The following is a 19,276-nucleotide window of genomic DNA, read 5'->3' on the forward strand; positions in this document are numbered from 1 at the left end:
GGTGCTTTGTGACCACCTAGAGGGGTGGGATAGGGAGGGTGGGAGGGAGGGAGACGCAAGAGGGAAGAGATATGGGAACTTATGTATATGTAGAACTGATTCACTTTGTTATAAAGCAGAAACTAACACACCATTGTAAAGCAATTATACTCCAATAAAGATGTTAAAAAAAAAAAGTGGCCCCCGCTTGCCGCAACTAGAGAAAGCCCTCGCACAGAAACGAAGACCCAACACAGCCAAAAATAAAAATAAATAAATTAATTAATTAAAAAAAATCAGCATAAACACTTCAAGAACTCTTTGCTATTGAAAAATAGCAGCAATAATATTCATGGGCTATTTCTACTTCTTTAAGACAAATATGTAGGGCAATTACGACAGGTCTACTCTTGGAAGAGTTTTCCAGGTAATTTCCCAAAGCAATGTAGAGTTTGGGTTCTTACGATAACCAATGCAAAAATACTCTGTAAAAATTCTGCGATGAAGGAAAGTATTGATTATAAGCAAAGAAGTGCAAAAAATTTTTTTAAAAAGAGTTTAGCTTATGTTAAAGTTCATATCTAGTTGTGTTTTTTGCTTAAACTTTTTTGTTATTGAAGTAAAAAATCTGTTAGCCAAGAATTGGTCTCAGGTAGTGGCACTGTCATTGGAGATGGAGATATGTTATTGTAGCTTCAAAATGATGATCCATTTGCCTATTGTACGAGACAGACGTTGCAATGTGCCAAGAGTTTGGCAGGTCCAGGAATAGGGAAAAACAAAAGTAAAGGGCCCTGTATTCTTCAGAATAGAGTCCATGTTATTCCTTGTCTTAACGTAAAAGAAAATTTTCATTACTGCTGAAATACATGCCTCGCCTCTTCAGTATGTTACATTAAAAAATATTTGAAGAAAAAAATGTTAGTTACTTTTATTTGCCTTAGGACAGAACTAGTGGCCACCAGCATTTAATAGCCATTCATACTGAGCACAGAATAACTTTTTTTTGTTTCATTATAATTAGGTAGAACACTTCTATAGTAAAAGGGCTTAATTAGTTTGCTCATTTATTCATTCATTCAACAAATGCTTAGAGTGCCTACTACGTGCTGGGTTACCGGGGATACAGCAGTGAGTGGGGCAAACATGGTTTCTACATGTTCTGAGTGTAGAAATCTTCACGGAGGGGCTGATTATTAATGATTTGAACCTTTATATTGTTCATGTTGTTTACCATGGTATTTTCAACTTTATTTCTAATTAAAAGGCCAGAAAATTTTTTTTCCTACTTAAAATAGTTTATTTAGCGTCTGCAAGATAGGGGGACAATTCCAGGGGCCAAATAATCGGATTGGAATATACATTTTAGTGCAAATACTTGAGTCTTCTTTGAGGGACGTTGACATTTCTGTTCTAAATACAGATGTCAGACAATAGGCTCACATACTGATAGTTTGCTCCTTCAGAATTGGGTCGGATAAGAAGTCCCTAAGGAGGACATTAGAGCAAAATTTGTATTATAGCCTCATAGCTATCTGGGTCTCAAATCTGACGAAAGTTCAAGATGTTTCTGTCTAATCTGTCTGACCGGAGGCTACAACTAAAAGAGCAGAATACTGTGTTTCTCATCTTGGTTGAGGAAACTTTGTATAATGGCATCAATCCTAACAACAGTGTCATTTTACACCTAGGAGGTGTCCTACATTGTTTACAGAATTCGAATATCCATCACTGTCACTCACTTGATCCTAAGGTGACCCAGAGTGATAGGAAAGCAGGTATTATTCCCTGTTCAGCAGATGGAAAAACTAAGTTTTAGACCTTTAAGGGACCAGCCCAGCTGATGTTCTCTCTAATGCACAGTCTCATTAAGTAATTTCTCAAATGAAGGACTAGAAAAATTCTGAGTTTTCAACATAAGTACTCACAGTTTGGACTACCGTTTGAAGGTGGGAGCAGCCAACTGGGAAATGACGATAGGAGAGTTTCAGGCCTCCCCACACCCTATCCTCTTCCTGCCTCCGTTCCCTTCTACATACTCACCCTACAGTTCTTTCCTCTGGCCCTCAAAAATATCAGTTTAGTTTCTAAAAGAGATATAAGCTACTGCTTTTTTCTTCTTTTTAGGAAGGGAACGGGATAGTATAATAGTATACTCACCTACATGTGAATGCAAATGGAATTTTAAACTGCTGGTTAGTACCAAAAGCCTGGCAACATAAAAAGCTGTCAAATCAGATTAGACCAATTGTCCACCCAGCCCAGATCCTGCTGGGCTGGAAGCATAAGTGGGCCCTTGAGAGAAGCAGTTTATCATTGGTAAGAGAAAATATCACAGGAAAAAATTTTATATGGGGGAAAATGGTAACCTGAGAGCTATATCAACTGAGATATATCAGTTAACTGAGAGCTATATCAAGATAGGCAGAGCTGAACAGACCAGTCTTGAGTGAGTGAAGAAGGTCTTCCTGGTGGATTTTAAGAGAGTAAACTGATTTGCTGGCAGCTGAGATACTGAAGGTAACAGTGTGTAGGGCACCACTCATAGCTAGTACTGTCTGTTACTATTAGCTATGATCAATCGCATGCACTTTATTTCTTCCTTACATTTTTTCCTGGAATTTGTTTTGTGCCTATTCAAGGTTTATGGTAATTGTTTGGAAGCTTTCAGCTACTTTTCTCTCAGGGCTTGGAAAGAATGTCTTAGATCTCCCAGACAGATCTAGGGTGGATCCTTTGACTAGGAACGTAGAATTCAGGGGAGGATAGGAGTGTGGATAAAGCAGAGGCTGCTCCTGTGCTTCTTCTAGGAGCTGCTGCTCCAGGCCCTGAAACAGAAAGACAGAGGCAGCTGCCTCTGAGCCATGGTATTAAACTGCCAGGTTGTGACTAGGGACACCAGCGCCTTAGTTTTCAGCTGCTCCAAACATCTTCACGTGTAGCTATTTTAAGAACTTTTGCATTTGATCAGGGAGCATGTGGGGTTAAGCCTTGTGTTTTCCATTTCAGTTTTAGATCCTAAGCAGATGCAGTTAGTAGTTCAGAATTTAAAAACTTATTAGTGTATTTCCCCCCAACCAGTGCAAAAATAACTTCATATTGGGGAGAAAAATCATGGAATCGAGATGGAGACTTGTTTCTTAAATAAAATTAATAGAATTTAGAACTTGGATTTTTAAAAAAATCACTAATATTTCCCATCACAATTCTTATTTGGCAAACTTTGGCTAAAAGTATGAAAGAATAAATAAAATCATTTGGCTAGAGTTAGGATAATACATAACTATTTGTGCTAGTGCCCATTAATCTAACCCTATATTCTACTTATTATGCTTGGAATATTGCTGACAAGGACACCTTTGTATATTAGGGACATTTAGGATTGTCTGATGATAGCAAATGGTGATTTACCACTTGAACTTTGACAATCAGAGAAGGGTATCCTCTAAGATACCTCACCACCCTCCCTGAAGAGATAGAGTTGAAACAAGAATGAAGGCAACATAAAACAGAAAATTCTTTCTTTTAAAAATCTTTTAAGCTAAGTATCTGTAAATTCCTCTAAAATTTATACAGGTCTTCCTTGGTCTGTTGAAATTCTGTATCTCTAATGGTCCACCACACATCTACGAATCTGAACCAGGGTTGCCCAATCTCTTAGTTTAAAAGATACATTTGTACTCTTCAGGAGATTCAACAAAGCAGAAGTGCTGGAATCTGCTGCTTGGATCCAGTTCTGGAAAAATAAAGGAGGTATGGTAACCAATTGTCCAGGTGCACCTGGGACTGAGGGATTTCCCAGGCTTCAGGACTTTCAGTGCCAAAATCAGGACGGTCCTGGGAAAACCAGGGTAGTGGTTCACCCTAAATGGAGAACACATACCTGAAATGATCAAATTACAGAGGCTTATTGCTGTAGAGGACTGGGGTATAGAAACCAAGTGCCCCAATTCTCAGTCTGGTGCGCTGTATACATGGCAGACTCCTTGTTTAGGGAGATGGGGGGAGAAGTTTGGTCACAAGATTCATCTGTTTATGGAGTTTCACCCTTCCTAACACAAGAGGAGACCCGAAGGCACAATAACAAAGTGTCATCTGGAAGCTTGGGAAGTTCAAGTTTCCCAATGAATTGGCCCAGCTTCCCAGGAAAACAACCAAAACCAAGACTCCAAGATTATTCAGGTATTCCATAGTTATATCTTTTGTTTAAGATTTTACAAGGGCAACATATATGTGCTCACACAAGTTCAAGGGGAAATAGTGCACAAAGCATACAAGTCTGCCGAACCACTAGAACAGAGTAAGAACAGAGTGAGGGCTCTCTGAACTGAATATACCAATATCAAACAAAATCCCAGTTAGAACTAAACCACTAAATGGATGTATTCATTATCATAGATTTTCAGTGAAAAAAAATAAAGAAATTTTAGGGTACTAAAATAAACAAAGAAAAAAGAATCCTTAGAAAATAACTGATATGGTCTGCTCCTCTCATTTCACAGACGAATAACTGAAGCCTGAGGAAGTTTTCCCAAGGTCTTAGAACTAGTTAGTGACAGAGAAATATGCCTGTTTTTCTGAGATAGTTAAAAATGATCAACCTACAGAAATTCAACTCTCTACTCTTGTGTAACAATGCCTATCAAAATTGCACTAATGTAAAAAGCCACCAGGCAAAAAAACCACGCAGAAAACTTCAAGTAGCTGCCTCCAAATATACATAGTTGCCTGAGAAATATACAATTACAAGGGAATATTAGCTGATTTTAGTAACAGAGACATTATTGCATGTTCAATATCTGTCAAAACCAACAGACACCACTGCTGCCCCACCACAGCCTATACTCAATATGGGAGGGTATCACAAAAGAAGATGACTCAGGCCATATTTGGAAGGAGCATATACTTGTCCATTTGTTTACTTATTTTTGTAACAAGCAAATGCCAGGCAACCCAATTTTGATCTCAGAATTATACAGTAACATCTAGATAAGGAGTCACGCCGAACCATTAGAACAGAGTGAGGGCTCTCTGAACTGAATATATCAATATCAAACAAAATCCCAGTTAGTACTAAACCAGTAAATGGATGTACTCATTATCATAATGCATAATGCTTAAGAGCATGGATTTTTCCAGATGGCATCATGGGTTTTAATTCTAATTCTGTGTGGTCTTCAAAAAGTTACTTAACCTCTCAAAGTTCAAGTTTCCTCAGTCATAAAATGGAGATAATAATTGTACTTGCGTTTTGGGGAACAATAAATGAGAAATATAAAGGGTTAAGTACAGTTAGTGGCAAATAATAAGTGCTCAGTAATCAGGAGATATTGTTATCATTATTAATAATACAGAAAACTCCCACCATGGTGTTATGGATTGGGTCTAACAAAATTCAGTCTTGAAAGTGTGGTATGTCAGGTCTTTCTGAGAAGCTGATAAATGTTACAAGACCCAGGATACACAGGGACACAAAATTTGGATCCCTTGGACCAAATTAAGAAGTCTTGGGCTAGAAATGTCACCTAGAAACCAAGGGAACTGGCATTTGAGTGATGTGTTTTCTTTGGGATCCTAAGAACCACTGCTTTAGACACTATATGCCCCAGACAGGTGTGAGTTTAAAATGCAAAATTTTGTGGTTTTGGCATAAAAAAAATTCCAGAAAGTTGATTATTAAAAGTAAACCACAAATTTCTTTGACCTATGTTAAATTAAGTAGGAATATCCTTTTCCCTTCCTTGAGAATTCTCTAGTCATAGCAAGTCACTATTATTATTTTTTTTTTTTGCAATTCTTTTCTCTCTTCTCCCATAAAATTTAGATCGAGTAATGGAAGTTCCATCAAAATGTGATAATTTATGGGCCCACAGCCCAGAGGATTTTGAGGAGACAATGAAATTCTTAATGTGTGCAAATTATTCCAGAATGGGAAATGACTCTTCCTGTGTACCAGTAATTATTTATGTAACAGTACCTTGGGAGAATGTTAATGGTAGAGCATTAAATTACTCCTTTTAAAACAAGGCACTTCCACAGGGTTTTATATCTTCTTTCCTAATTTGGAAAGACAGCATTTGTACACACAAAATAGCAAGTTTAACTATTTTACTGTTAAGTGGTTAGGTCAGGTTTCAGACAGACTGTCCTGATGCATTAATACCTGCCAACTGTGAAGAAGGAAAGCTCCAGTTCAAACCATGACAGAGTTGTGGATCCATCACTCTTAAAGTAAGCAAAGTAACCAGCAAATTCCAATACCAAAAAAGTGCCAAAAGAGGCCATAATGGCTACTGAAGGGAGAAAAACTTTAGTTTACCTCAAATTCACATGCACTTAGTAATTTCCCCAGATGGCATCATAAAACTGCAATCATGACCAAAATAATCTAAGTTATTTCAGCACGTAATTCTATTATTATGTTCCCATCCACACCTGGATAGTTCATTTGTAAAAGGCAATTTCAGTTGAGAAAAGAACTCAAAAAGTTCATCTAGGTCTACTGGAACTAATCTGTATATAAACAAGGAATTTTTTTTAAGCAGTATGGAAGAAAATAAAAATTTTCACCTGTACTTGCAGCACTAAAACAGTAGTTCAGTGTGAACTGGTAGCTACAAATTTACTTCTCTTGGCTCTGTCCCAAAATCCATAAGAACTTAATGCTTTCAGGGTTAGATCAGATACACGTTAGTGGCAAAATGCCCATCACCATTTTAGTGGGGCTTTTGCATTTCAATCCATTGCCCTAGCGAACTGAAAACATTTTCCTTAGTGTTTCCTTTAGCATATTTCTGCTATCTTATTAATCTTCAGCAGTTTTTTTAAACAGCAAAATAACCTCTGGTATTTTAAAATTTCCAAAAATGTGAAAACATACTATAGGGATCAGAGTATTAGCCCGGGATTAGTGGAACAGCCAGTCAAACACCACTTGAGTGAATCAGATGGCATTTAACTCATGGAAAGGATTCCAAAGGGAGTTCGCATTCCCAGTAGGAAGGTGAGCAACATGCCCTAGCACAGGGTAGGGTACAAGCTTCTGAATCTAAAACTCTCACAAGGACACACAGTTACAGAAGATGATGCCCATGCATGAAGGCAGACCTTTTTTTCTTTTTTTTTCTAAACTAAGTGATCATTCTCTAGGTCTCAACTGTTCTTTGGGTAAAAAGCCAAAGTAGGGATTCTTGGAACAATCCTCCACCAGGTAGCTCTAGATCCTCTGCCACTGTTTCTCACTATCTCCACCAGAGTCCTTGCCCCAGAGGTCCTACTGTACCTTGCTTAATCCTGAGATTAGTAAATCTGTCCAGATGGGAGGATTGTTGAAACAGATCCAGATTAGCAGACTTGCAGAATGGGTGCAGCCTAGACTGGCCTGGAGGAGGAATGAGATTCCACAAAGTCAGACATCATCAACAAGTGTACATCTCTGGTGGTATTCTGCAGTCTGGAAGCATGCACTTCTGCTTGTAATGGTATCCTGACTGTCCTGACTTGTTTCTGTGTCCTTATGATGAATCAATCTCTTCTGATTTACTGAGGAGGTGTTCAGGTCTGACTGTTCCATTAACCCCAGCCTATCACTGACAGTAATTTCATATTTCCTGCATATCTTATGCCTAGCACACATAGATGTGTTATTTAATTGAAACCATAGGAAGTATATTCTGACTGCCTTGTTTCTAGACTCCCAAGCACAACTCTGTTCACACCAAAAAATGAGTCTGATGGCGAGAAGCTACGTGAAAACAAATGACTTCCAAGATGAGTTTTATGTGAGAAAGAGCTAGAAGAGGAAGCTCACTGATTAAAAAGGGTTTTGTTTGTGGAGAAGGTGGGGGTGAGAACAGTAGTTAAGTATCGGCTTCTGCAAAGGTAACTAATCTGAAACATCTCCTGGGATTGTATCATCTTGACCTAGCAGTTGTTTTTCTTTCCTACTTTCCAAACTACCTCTGCGTAAGGATTAATGACCTTCCCTCACAGCCCATTAACTCAGACCATCATTAATCTCCAGGAAATACCTTGTCAGTATTGCTTAAAGGATACATGAGAAATGCTTTGTTTTACATTAAAAATGGTTAATCATACAGCTCTTTAACTACCCTTTTCAATGATTACTGAGTCTTCTTGGAATTACCTTTGCCCCAGAATTTGTTAATATTTTACTCACAGTCTTACTCGTAAGCTGTGAAGTTAAATAGAAATTGTAATTGATCCAAAAGAAATGCCTTCCTGGAGAGTAAAGTGAGTTTTCAAAAACACATGTAAAAAAGGATGTTACTAAACTAAATTCCTGTAATTCATATGTGTTTTATGTACTTGGAAACTGAATGTTGCCAACCCCAAATCTACATTATTGGTCAGCTCCAATTATGGGCTATTTCAATTTTAATCTTTGGTTGGAGAATACATTATCTACTAAATCAGCTTTGTAAAAAGTCTAGAAAAATTGATATAGGCATAAATATTTGTGTACTTTTAGAGGAATGTTTATGAGACTTAAACAATACTTGTTAAATGTTCTTGTGGACATGCCAAGAAAAGGCTAAAAGAGTAATAGCTATAGCCAATTATAGCAGGAAAAAAACTCATAAATGAGGTGTCCTATAAACATAAATTATCTCATGAGGAAAAAGTTAGGTAAAGGCAGATTTTTTTTTTTTTTTTTGCGGTACGCGGGCCTCTCACTGCTGTGGCCTCTCCCGTTGCGGAGCACAGGCTCCGGACGCGCAGGCTCAGCGGCCATGGCTCACCGGCCCAGCCGCTCCGCGGCACGTGGGATCTTCCCGGACCGGGGCACGAACCCGTGTCCCCTGCATCGGCAGGCGGACTCTCAACCACTGCGCCACCAGGGAAGCCCAAGGCAGATATTTTAATAAAAATATTAGAGTGAAAGCACAGGTGAGGTTTTGGCTGTGACAGAGAGAAATGATGACGGAAGCAGAAAACATGAAAGGGAAGAAACAAGGATGCAAGAGGCTGGGCAGTGAACTAGCTATGCTAAAAAACAGTGGCTCAGTCTCTGAGGTAAAGGAAAAATAACAGAAGTGATTGTTTTCATCCTCAGTTTTCCTGAACTTCTCTTCCACTTGAGGAGAGTTAGCAAGCTGAGGGCATTGATGTAAATCACCAAAGCAACAGGGCCAAACTCACTGCCATTCCTGAAAAGTGGGAAGAGGCCCTCAATGCAGGCCTTGGTCAGCCAGCTCTGCACTAGATTCTTCTCTGCCTTGGTCACTGGCCTCTGGGTCTTGAGAAGACTGGCCTCTGCTCCAAGCCATTGTCCTTTAAACAAAGTTGTGAACCGCTAACAGTTTTGTTTAAAAGTTTATAAAAGGGAAACTACATGGGCTTCCCTGGTGGCACAGTGGTTGAGAGTCCGCCTGCCAATGCAGGGGACACGGGTTCGTGCCCCGGTCTGGGAGGATCCCACATGCCGCGGAGCGGCTGGGCCATGGGCCATGGCCGCTGAGCCTGCTAGTCCCGAGCCTGTGCTCTGCAACGGGAGAGGCCACAACAGTGAGAGGCCCGCGTACAGCAAAAAAAAAGGAAACTACATTGCTACATCTCTCTGGAATATCTCAAACAAAATGTGGTTCAAACTTCTTGTTAAAAAAAGAAGTTCAGAGTTCCTGAATAAACAAAGACAGCCGATGTAGTTAACGGGCTTTGTGTGACCACAGCTATGTCATCTTGGTCTTCTGTCTCTTGCTTCGGGCAGAGGTCAGGGTGGGCCATTCAGCGAAGGGGCCTCCAACCGGTCCAGAAGGTCAGAAGCTGCCTGAGCCAGCTTCTATGCAGCGCCCCCCTTGCAACTTGGCAGGACTGGTGGTGGGATGGGCAGAGAGGCTACCTTCACTGGAGCCTGCCCTCTCCTACCCAGACACACACAGACAGCAGTGATCTTCACGGCAGGGAAGTGAGAAGCCAGCTCTTCGCAGAGGATGACTGGGAGCCCCAATTTGGTGACTTGGCCTCTGGGCCTATAAGCAAATAAGGGGTACAAATGGACATTTCTACTAATCGAAAACCTCTGCATTAATGCAGCTGATTAAACAAACTGTGGGAATCTTGGCAGGGTCCTGCTCATGGCTTTTATAAACAGGGGTTGATCTTTATGTAAAGATCATTGATAATGCCTTGAACACATAGGGTACAAAGATGCTTTTCTTCAGGCATCTTAGACGAGACAGATCCATTTTAGTGCAACAATTTGTTATCTGGACAAACATGCTTATTGCAAAGCCAGGCAGGCCAAACCCAAATGTTTTCCTGTTTAAATTTTCCAGGAGACATTTTGTAATAGCCACTGGAAGTGACCATTCTAGAACTCCTAAGAACAGTCCATGCCGGCAGCCAACATGCATCTCCCCATCCCAACTTTGGTCCTTCACTGCTTATGCCTCCTTTTTGCTCGACATTCAGAATGATTGCTGTTACCTGCCCGATCAGTACTTCCAACTTTCCAAGGAAGGTCAGACTCAAGATTTGAGGAAAAAAACCCCTAAAGACTCTAGATATTTAGTTACACAGAGGGACTCATGCTTAGGGTAGATTTTGCAAACATTAAAATGGCTATCCTGTCACTGATTTGGTTCCCTGTCAATATGTGCGTAGCAGTTCCCAAAGGAGCGACAGCAGCCTTCAGAAAGGAGCTGCTCTGCTCAGGACTCAGGGTTCCACATGTGTTTCTGGCTGGTTCTCCCCGTTCCCTCTGCTCTGGCCGTTCTGAGCTTCTGCCATCTCCACGGTCTAAGCGGGCCCCTCTTTTTTTTTTGTGGTATGCGGGCCTCCCTCTGTTGTGGCCTCTCCCTTTGAGGAGCACAGGCTCCGGACGCGCAGGCCCAGCGGCCATGGCTCACGGGCCCAGCCGCTCCGCGGCATGTGGGATCCTCCCAGACCGGGGCGCGAACCCGGTTCCCCTGCATCGGCAGGCGGACGCGCAACCACTGCGCCACCAGGGAAGCCCCTAAGTGGGGCCCCCCTCTTAAAGGGCCACTTACCCTGCTTATACAGTGAGATTTCTAATCACCAGCTGCTTTTTGAAGACTCCTAGCCTGGGATCCCAGAGTGCACAGGAATATAGAAAGGAATCTACAAAGGTCGGGGAAGGTATTTCCCAAAATATAGATCTATGCACCCTGGTCAGTTGGTTGGCTCCATTTTTATAGCACTTGGCATCCCGAACCTCAACCACACACATTTTCCTCCTCCACTGGCACCTGCGCCGCCGTGAGCAGAACGCATTACATTGCTTTCTCCTTTGAACTACCCTTGCCAATCAGCTCTGCCCTGACAAGAGCTTGGGCGTAGATGGAAAGGCTATTTTTGAAGAGAGGGCTTAGCAACATTCCCGAAAGAGAAAATAGCTCTCCTACACATTCAAAGCATTAGAGAACACTTCTTATATAATTTAGTCCCTGATCCCAGAAAAAGGAGAAAGCTGGCTTTGCGAAGTGTCATCTTTGGTGGCCAAGTAAAGAGCTAACAAATTCAGAGGAACCACTGTGTCCTGGGGTTCGTTCTTTCAGTCGAACACTGAGTAGCTACTGAATGCAAAGCACTGTGGGGGGTAGAATTACCAGTTTGGTAGAAGTAGAAAAAACCTAAAAACTATAAAACAGTGTAGAATATGAAAAATGTCACAACAGAGGTACAGATAAAGTGCTGGCATGATTCAAGGGAAAAAGAAAACCTTCCACCTGTGAAGAAGCAGAATTCTGCAAGCATTCTATGCAAAGCACAGGCTTTTAAGGCTACTTCCACTTCTCTTTCCTTATTATCCCCTTCCTGCGGGCATTTCTTTATTCTCTCACTGTCCCAACCCCTCCTGTGATGAACTGGATCAGACGGCACATGTGTTACTTTGAAGGGCATATTTATTTTTACCACAATCAAGAATTCCAGTGGAAGCACTTAACTGAAAGCAAGGTCGTGAGAGTCATAACTTTTCTTCAGTTACTTACTCATCCTCTGCCTTTTCTTTGCTTCTTCTAACCTGATCTCCCTCACCTGAGGCCACTCTTACCTGGCTGCAGAGCTGGACTGCTACTGCTCTCAAGCATCAAAGCTTGCTTCCAGAAATGTCTCGGGTCCTGGCCTGTGCCCACAGTCAACGTACTACCTTTCTTCAAGGGGCATGGGGAATTGCTGTTTCAGATGTAGCATTAACTGTCCCCTAGTAAAGGAAGGTAGGACATTTAGCTGTGCCAGGATGGTGAGGAAGGAAAAAATATTTTCTTCCCCAGAATCTGTTAAAAAGCTGTCTTGGACAGTAACTGGTAACTGCCACCTGGGTGAGGCTGATACACGTGTTTGCTTTTCACCATAGTCTAATGAAAAGTCCAGCTTGCACCACACAGCTCCAGAGGTCCCCAAGTACAAAGTGGCCAAAGCACCCCAATATCTGATTGGCTCCCACTCTTCATGCAAGTGAGAGGTCATCCCACAGTTTCTTCTCTGCTCTCCATTATCTGGGCTAAAAGACTGACCACTGACAGGAAGCTAAGCCTCTTCAGACTACCCCACCAGGAGTGGAAGAGTCAGAAAAGGCTGACCCTCTTCGCTAATAGCCTGGGAGAATTCTCTTCAAAGACATCAGAACACCTTCACAACAGCGCTCCCCCGGGACCTGCAGCAAGGCAATCACTAACCTCACTAGGCCTCAACTCTGCCAGAGGTCTCAGTGACTGCAGTCCTCAGAGCCCTGGCATTTTCAGCCCCCAGCAAAAATGCAAGCATCTCTGGCCAATACTCCGCTCATCTGCTGTATTTTCATTCCCGTATGACTCTGATTCCTCCCTCGGATTCTTCCCTTCTTCTCTGATTTCCCTCCAAACCCCTCCCATGGTGCTCTCTGAATCTTTCTGAAGACATGTGGAGTAGTACAAAAGCACAGCTTTGCAGTCAGGCAGATGTGGGTTCAGAGATTCTAATGTGGACTTGCTGTGTGACCCTAAATGATGCACGTGGCCTCTTTGTACCTTATGCCCTTACTTGTAAAACCCAGATGACAGTAATTAGTTTGTAGCATCCTATGAGGACTAAATGTATAAAACAACCAAGTACAGTACCTGGCACATCCTAGGTGCTCAATAAATGACAGCTATTGCTATTATTGGAAAGCCCCACATGCTTACCCTTCTCATATACTCTTCTTCCCTCCTCCTGTTCCACCTGTTGTCCAGCTCTTCCCCCAGGACTTACACCCTTTCAGCCCCTCAAGAGAAGTCTGTTCATACTCCCATAGCCCAAGCCCTAAGCCTGGCTCCCCAGTGCTGCTTCCAGGCCATTCCTTGCCATTTTCATATCACCAGCCATCCCCCTCCCTGGAGGCTAATGTCATCTGCCCATGCCACACTTGTCCAATCCCCAGTTCTGCCACCTACTGACTTTTCGTCATCATTCCACCTATTTAATAAGGACTTTGGCAACTGGGTCAAACTGTTTTCCTCTTAATTCCCTCCCCATTGTGGGTAGCCTCAACTTGAACATAGATGATCTTTACAATAGTGTGTCTTCAGAGTTTCTCAACTCCAAAAGCAGTTTGCACATTCCATCTCAGCAATCCAGTTCCACAGCTATACCTGGAATGTTCTACCTCTGCACCCCTATGATGCTTTACTGTACTTAAGTGGTTCCCAGGTCTGTCTCTCCTTGGTGAACTGTTAGTTCCTCACCAATAGAGATCACATCTTATTTGATTATTTTATCCTTATCCTTAGGACAGTGTCTGGTACACAGTAGGTGTTTAATAAATATTTATGGAATGAATAACATGGTATATTTGTACAGTTTTTTAGAGCTTATGATATGCTTCTCTATCCATTATCTTATTTGATTATAGCTTTAGGAAGGCACAAGCATTATACAATTCCCCTGTATAAATATGGAAATGAGGCTCAGAAGAACTAATGACTTACTCAAGGTTACATGGTTAGACCACAACAAATATCTCTGTATCACCTAGAGGCCAGCTGGGGCTTTTCTTACTATCTCAGCAGTAAGAATAGCCCTGTTCTTCCTTGCCTTCCTTACCCTGTGTATTTGTTTCTTTTGAAAACTTCAGAGAAAATCTGGAAAGATGATAGCTTATTCATCTTGTGTACATATGAATAGTTCTGAGAGGAATATGCATCTCTGTGCTCCCGACGGTCTCCTGCCTTCAAACTGCACATTAAACTCTCGGGATCTTCTTAAAAGAATTATGTAATGTTATATTATTTCATTGCCCCAGTGTGAACACTAACATGATAAATGTTCAGTCTATTACCAACATTATGTAGATTTCAAAACTAGAAAACACAGAAACCCAATCTTGCATTCTCTGATTAATTCAATCCTGGATTTAAGCTTCCCAATAAAGCCCACAAAATGACAACTCAAAACTCCTCTGGGTTACCAATGAAAAATGATCACTGGCAGAAATTTGAAAACTCTCTTTTAATATATAAAGATGAGCTCTGCAATTGGCAAAGCAAAAACGGCTTCCCGAACCACTCTACGCCACATCCCATACACAGCTGAATCCAATAAGTTCTTAACTGAAATCTGATTTACAATCCCAAACTGTGAAGTATCTAGTTTCAGGTAGTGAATGAAAAGTCTTTCTTATCTGGGTCATTTGCTATCTTTACAGTGTTTTCCTAGTTTAAGGAAGCCATTTTAAAAAAGGGATTATAGCTAACGGTTTCTTTTCACGGTAAGTTTCCACTCCTGTATACGGCAATGATTTTTATGAAACTCAACCTTCCTTAGGAAGGTACTGCTGTGCCAGACACTGAGAGGGATACAAAATATGTACAGTACTTGCACACTGAAAACTACAAAATGCTGATTAAAGACATCAAAGATCTAAATAAATAGAGATACATACTGTGTTCACAGATTGGGATACTTAACACAGCAAATATGTCGATTTGCCCCCAGTTGATACACAGGTTTAATGCAATTCCGACCAAAATTTCTGCACATTTTTCTTTGTACATATAGACCAGATAATTCTAAAATTTACATGGGATGGTAAAGAAAGTAGAAAGCTAAAACAATGTTGAATGAGAAGAAAAAAGGTGGGAGGTATCAGTGTACCTAATTTCAAGATTTATATAGCTACAGTAATCAAGACTGTGTGTATTGGTGGAGGGATACGCACATAGATCAATGGAACAGAACAGGGAATCCAGAAATAGACTCATGTAGATATGCCTGACTGATTTTTGACAAAGGTGTAAAAGCAATTCAACAACACCAACAACAAAAAGATAAGCCTTTTCAACAAATGGTCTTGGAGCAACGGGACATCCAGAGGAAAAAAAATGAACCTCAACCTAAGTCTACCACCTTACACAAAAAATTAATCAAAATGGATCATGGACTTAAAACATACATCTGTAAAACTCTTAGGAAAAACAATAAGAGAAAATCTTTGGGATCTAGGACTAGGCAAAGAGTTCCTACACTTGATACCAAAAGCACAGTCCATAAAAGCAAACATGGATACATCAGATTTCATCAAAATGAAAAACTTCTGCTCTGTGAAAAACCCCTTTTAGAGGATGAAAAGAATCTTGAGATTGAAAAAAAAAATTTGCAAACCGCACATATAACAAAGGACCACTGTCTAGAATATATAAAGAATCCTCAAAATTTAACAGTAAAAAACCATACAATCCAATTAGAAAATGGGCAAAAGACATGAACAGACATTTCATCAAAGTGGATAGACAGATGGCAAATAGGCACATGAAAAGATATTCTACATCATTAACCATTAGGGAAATGCAAATTAAAACCAGAATGAGGTATTGCTACACACCAATCTGAATGGCTAAAATTAAAAAATAGTGACAACAACAAATGCTGGTGAGGAGTCAGAGAAACTAGATCACTCCCATTGCTGGTGTGAATGTAAATTGGTATAGCCACTCCAGAAAACAGTTTGGCAGTTTCTTAAAACTAAAATATGGTCCAGCAATTGTACTTCTGGGCATTTATCCCAGAGAAATGAAAAATTAGGTTCACACTACAAGTTATACACAAACGTTTATGGCAGCTTCATTTGCAACAGCCAAAAACTGGAAACAATGCAAATGTCCTTTAAAGGTGAGTAGTACGGTTATACCCACGCCATAGAATATTACTTGGCAAATAAAAGGAACAAACTATCTAGACGCACAACAACCTAGATAAATCTCCAGAAGATTATGCTGGGTGGAAAAGTCAATCTCAAAAGGTTATATACTATATGATTCCATTTATATAACATTCTTGAAATAATAAAATTATAGAAATGGAGAAGAGAATACTGGTTGCTAGGATTTAAGGAGGTGGTGAAGGTGGGAGGGAAATGGTTGTAGTTATAAAAGGTCATCATCCTTGTAGTAAAAGAAATGTTCCGTATGTTGATTGCATCAATGTTGACATCCTGGTTGTGATGCTGTACTACAGTTTTGCAAGATACTACCACCGAGTAGAGGACACATGGGATTTCTCCATAGCACTCTTACAATTGCATGTGAATCTACAATTATCTCAGAGTCAGAAATTTAACTAAAAAAATCAAAAGTATATATTTTGTTTTTTACATAAAAAAATTAGAAGATACGTATCAGAATCTTTACCCGTAGGTAGCAGTGAATCAATGACTTTTATTTTCTTCTCTTGGATTATCTGACTTTTTCTACAATAAACATTCATTGTTTTGATAATTAAAAAATTAAGGAAGACATTGGCTACAAGCACAGAACTCAACTCTAATGACCTAAACTGTCCAACTCAGAATACCTGGTAATATGTTAGGCCAGGGGTCCCTGTCTTGATTTTGAGATTTTAACGGGTCTAGTTTAAAATGAGCTATCTTTTCTTTTTTAAATTTCACATTTCAATTTTTTCACTTCAGTATTCTATTTCTTCAGTTATCCAGTCTAATCTATTAAGGTATTATGAAATTGCACAGATTCCCAATTTATGGTATCTTTAGCATTAGGCTGGATCCATACATAGAGAAAATTATGTGTATCTAGGAGAATAAAACATTTATGGGTAGCCAAACTAAATGGAATTTGACCAGAAAGTTCCAGTAGTTATACCTGGAGTGAGTCTGTCTCAGGAGAAGAGTGACACTGTGATTCTAATACTGAGGTAACATTTTTCGAATACTTAGTGGATTAATTCTAAAAGATGCTGAATGCAGGCAGATAAGTCCTAAGGAGAAGGTAGGAACTCAAAGTAAGTAGGCGTAATTCTTTCTGAAGGAGGAGCCTAAGAATAATAATAGTTATAATAACTTACTTTTGCTCAGGGTTTATTAGATACCAGGAAATGTTCTAAGAGCTTAACATTTATTGACTCATTTAATCAACTAGTTGTCTTCATACTGAGGTACTTGGCAAGCAAATATTTTACAAGATGTGCACATACAAGGGCATTTTAAGGAAATTAGTCTCCAGATCTTAACTTTCATTTGTACTTTATTTTTTAACTGCTTGAGAATCCACCTTGCATTCATATCAGTCCTTTCTCTTTACTAAAAGGCAAACTCCTCACCTAAGACAAATATTATCGTTCATTGCCTCTGACCCCACTGTCTTTGGAGTACACAAACTTCCTGGAATCTGAAACATGTTGTGATTAGCAAGAGTCCTGTCTTGCTCACACTCATTTGTATTAAGTGTAAAGCTTAGTCAATATTGAGATGTTCTGAATTCTTAACAACAGCCAGAGTAGAATAGGTAAAGGATGTGGATTCTTTCACATGTTATGTGTATGTTTTCTGAGAATGATAAATTACTCAAATACAGATCTAAAAACATATTAATACCTTTTTTCATTTCTTTCCATTTATTTTTTTAGTTACTTGGCAAGGTAGGTCAAACTTAATTTTTCACATCGTGCTAACGATTTCAGCCACACCAATTCTCATCTTATTTCATGTTATACTCCTTTCTACGTCTTACCAAAAATATGCTTTGAAACCTATGATGAAAAGTTTTAGATTTCAACTTGAAAATGTGTGGGGATATATACAGTTTTTCTTAATTATTTTGGGAGTACATTTTTCAGAACCTCTATTCATAACAACCTTATGAGGTACATATTAATATCTTCATCCCCATTTTACAGATGTGGCCCAAATGAAGCCCAGAGAGGTTGAGCAACTTGCCCTAGAATACACAGCTATTAAAGAGTTAAGATTCTAACTGGAGGAATCTGGCCCCAGAACCTGAGCTCTTAACCACCACACATACTATCTTCAGAATTTCAATTAATATTTACTCAGGCCTGACATGGAATCAGAACTATATACCTCTGATTCATGAGAGGAGATACCGAAAAAAGACTGTCTTAAGGAAATGTTGGAAAATGTCCACAAGGAGAAGTTTAGCTCGTACCTAATGATCCTGGTAGAAAATTGTTAGTTTTCCAATATTACTTTTATTCTCTTCCAGAGACAGTAGAAACAGGAATTTGGGATACTCAAGTGAGTTCAAATACAAGGATTATCTGGAAAATTGAGGAGCCAGTATGTATTTCAAACATGTCAGGCTCTTAAATCAGAACATGTTTATACTTCTAGTGACAGAATAACTTATGATGCTTACTACTTGGGAATATGGAAGAAGTTATACACTGCTAAGTATCTTTAAAACTGGATGCTCTTTCCTTATTACATAATTTTCCACACTGTGTTTCTTCCCTTACAAAACATGAGATCTTTCCAATCAAATTCCACAGGGTTCATTTATTAAAGCATTTGGTTTTAAGGGAAGCAGACACACATGAACACACGTGCACACACACACACCCCTCTTAAAGACAGGATTCTGAGAATGGCATTTTCTAAATGACCATGGGTTAAAATTACTTGTAAGCCCTAGGTGCTTTGCAAATGTTTAACCTCTACACTAAGTTTTCTTAAAATATACTTTAGACTACATGGGATGGAATGAAGCAGGCCAGTCTGGGGACGGTTGGAGACACCACATTCTCAGGGTAAGTTGACCTATCACATTGGCACACCTGCAAAGAGCCTCTCACGGAGTGGCAGTGAGACAACTTGTGCGGTTCCTTTAGAGAAGTTTTCCTCAGCATTCAGATGGGCTAATGATGTAGATCTCATTCTTTGCTTTGACAAAACTCATGCTCCTATTTACAATAGCCAGGACGTGGAAGCAACCTAAGTGTCCATCGACAGAGGAATGGTTAAAGATGTGGCACATACATACAATGGAATATTACTCAGCCATAAAAAGCAACGAAATTGAGTTATTTGTAGTGAGGTGGATGGACC

At 40.0% G+C, this 19,276-nt stretch overlaps 2 protein-coding genes across 9 annotated transcripts in view; one reads left to right on the forward strand and one right to left on the reverse strand.

Moving 5' to 3' along the window:
* The window catches only part of CMSS1 (cms1 ribosomal small subunit homolog), a 380,724-nt gene that overhangs the window by 68,252 nt on the left and 293,196 nt on the right, over positions 1-19,276 (reverse strand). Inside the window, exon 1 of one of the 7 annotated variants that reach the window (XM_055085928.1) lies at positions 7,262-8,117. The exons of 5 other annotated variants lie outside the window; for them this stretch is intronic. The gene's annotated coding sequence lies outside the window, so the exon portion shown is untranslated. Of the gene's footprint in view, positions 1-1,907; positions 2,679-7,261; positions 8,118-19,276 lie in introns of those variants that run through there. One more of the 7 variants, XM_028494070.2, reaches the window with a different exon arrangement.
* FILIP1L (filamin A interacting protein 1 like) overlaps positions 1-19,276 on the forward strand; it is a 304,847-nt gene that overhangs the window by 3,112 nt on the left and 282,459 nt on the right. The window lies entirely within an intron of this gene.

Source organism: Physeter macrocephalus, chromosome 1 (assembly GCF_002837175.3).
Source record: "Physeter macrocephalus isolate SW-GA chromosome 1, ASM283717v5, whole genome shotgun sequence".
Lineage (NCBI taxonomy): Eukaryota > Metazoa > Chordata > Mammalia > Artiodactyla > Physeteridae > Physeter > Physeter macrocephalus.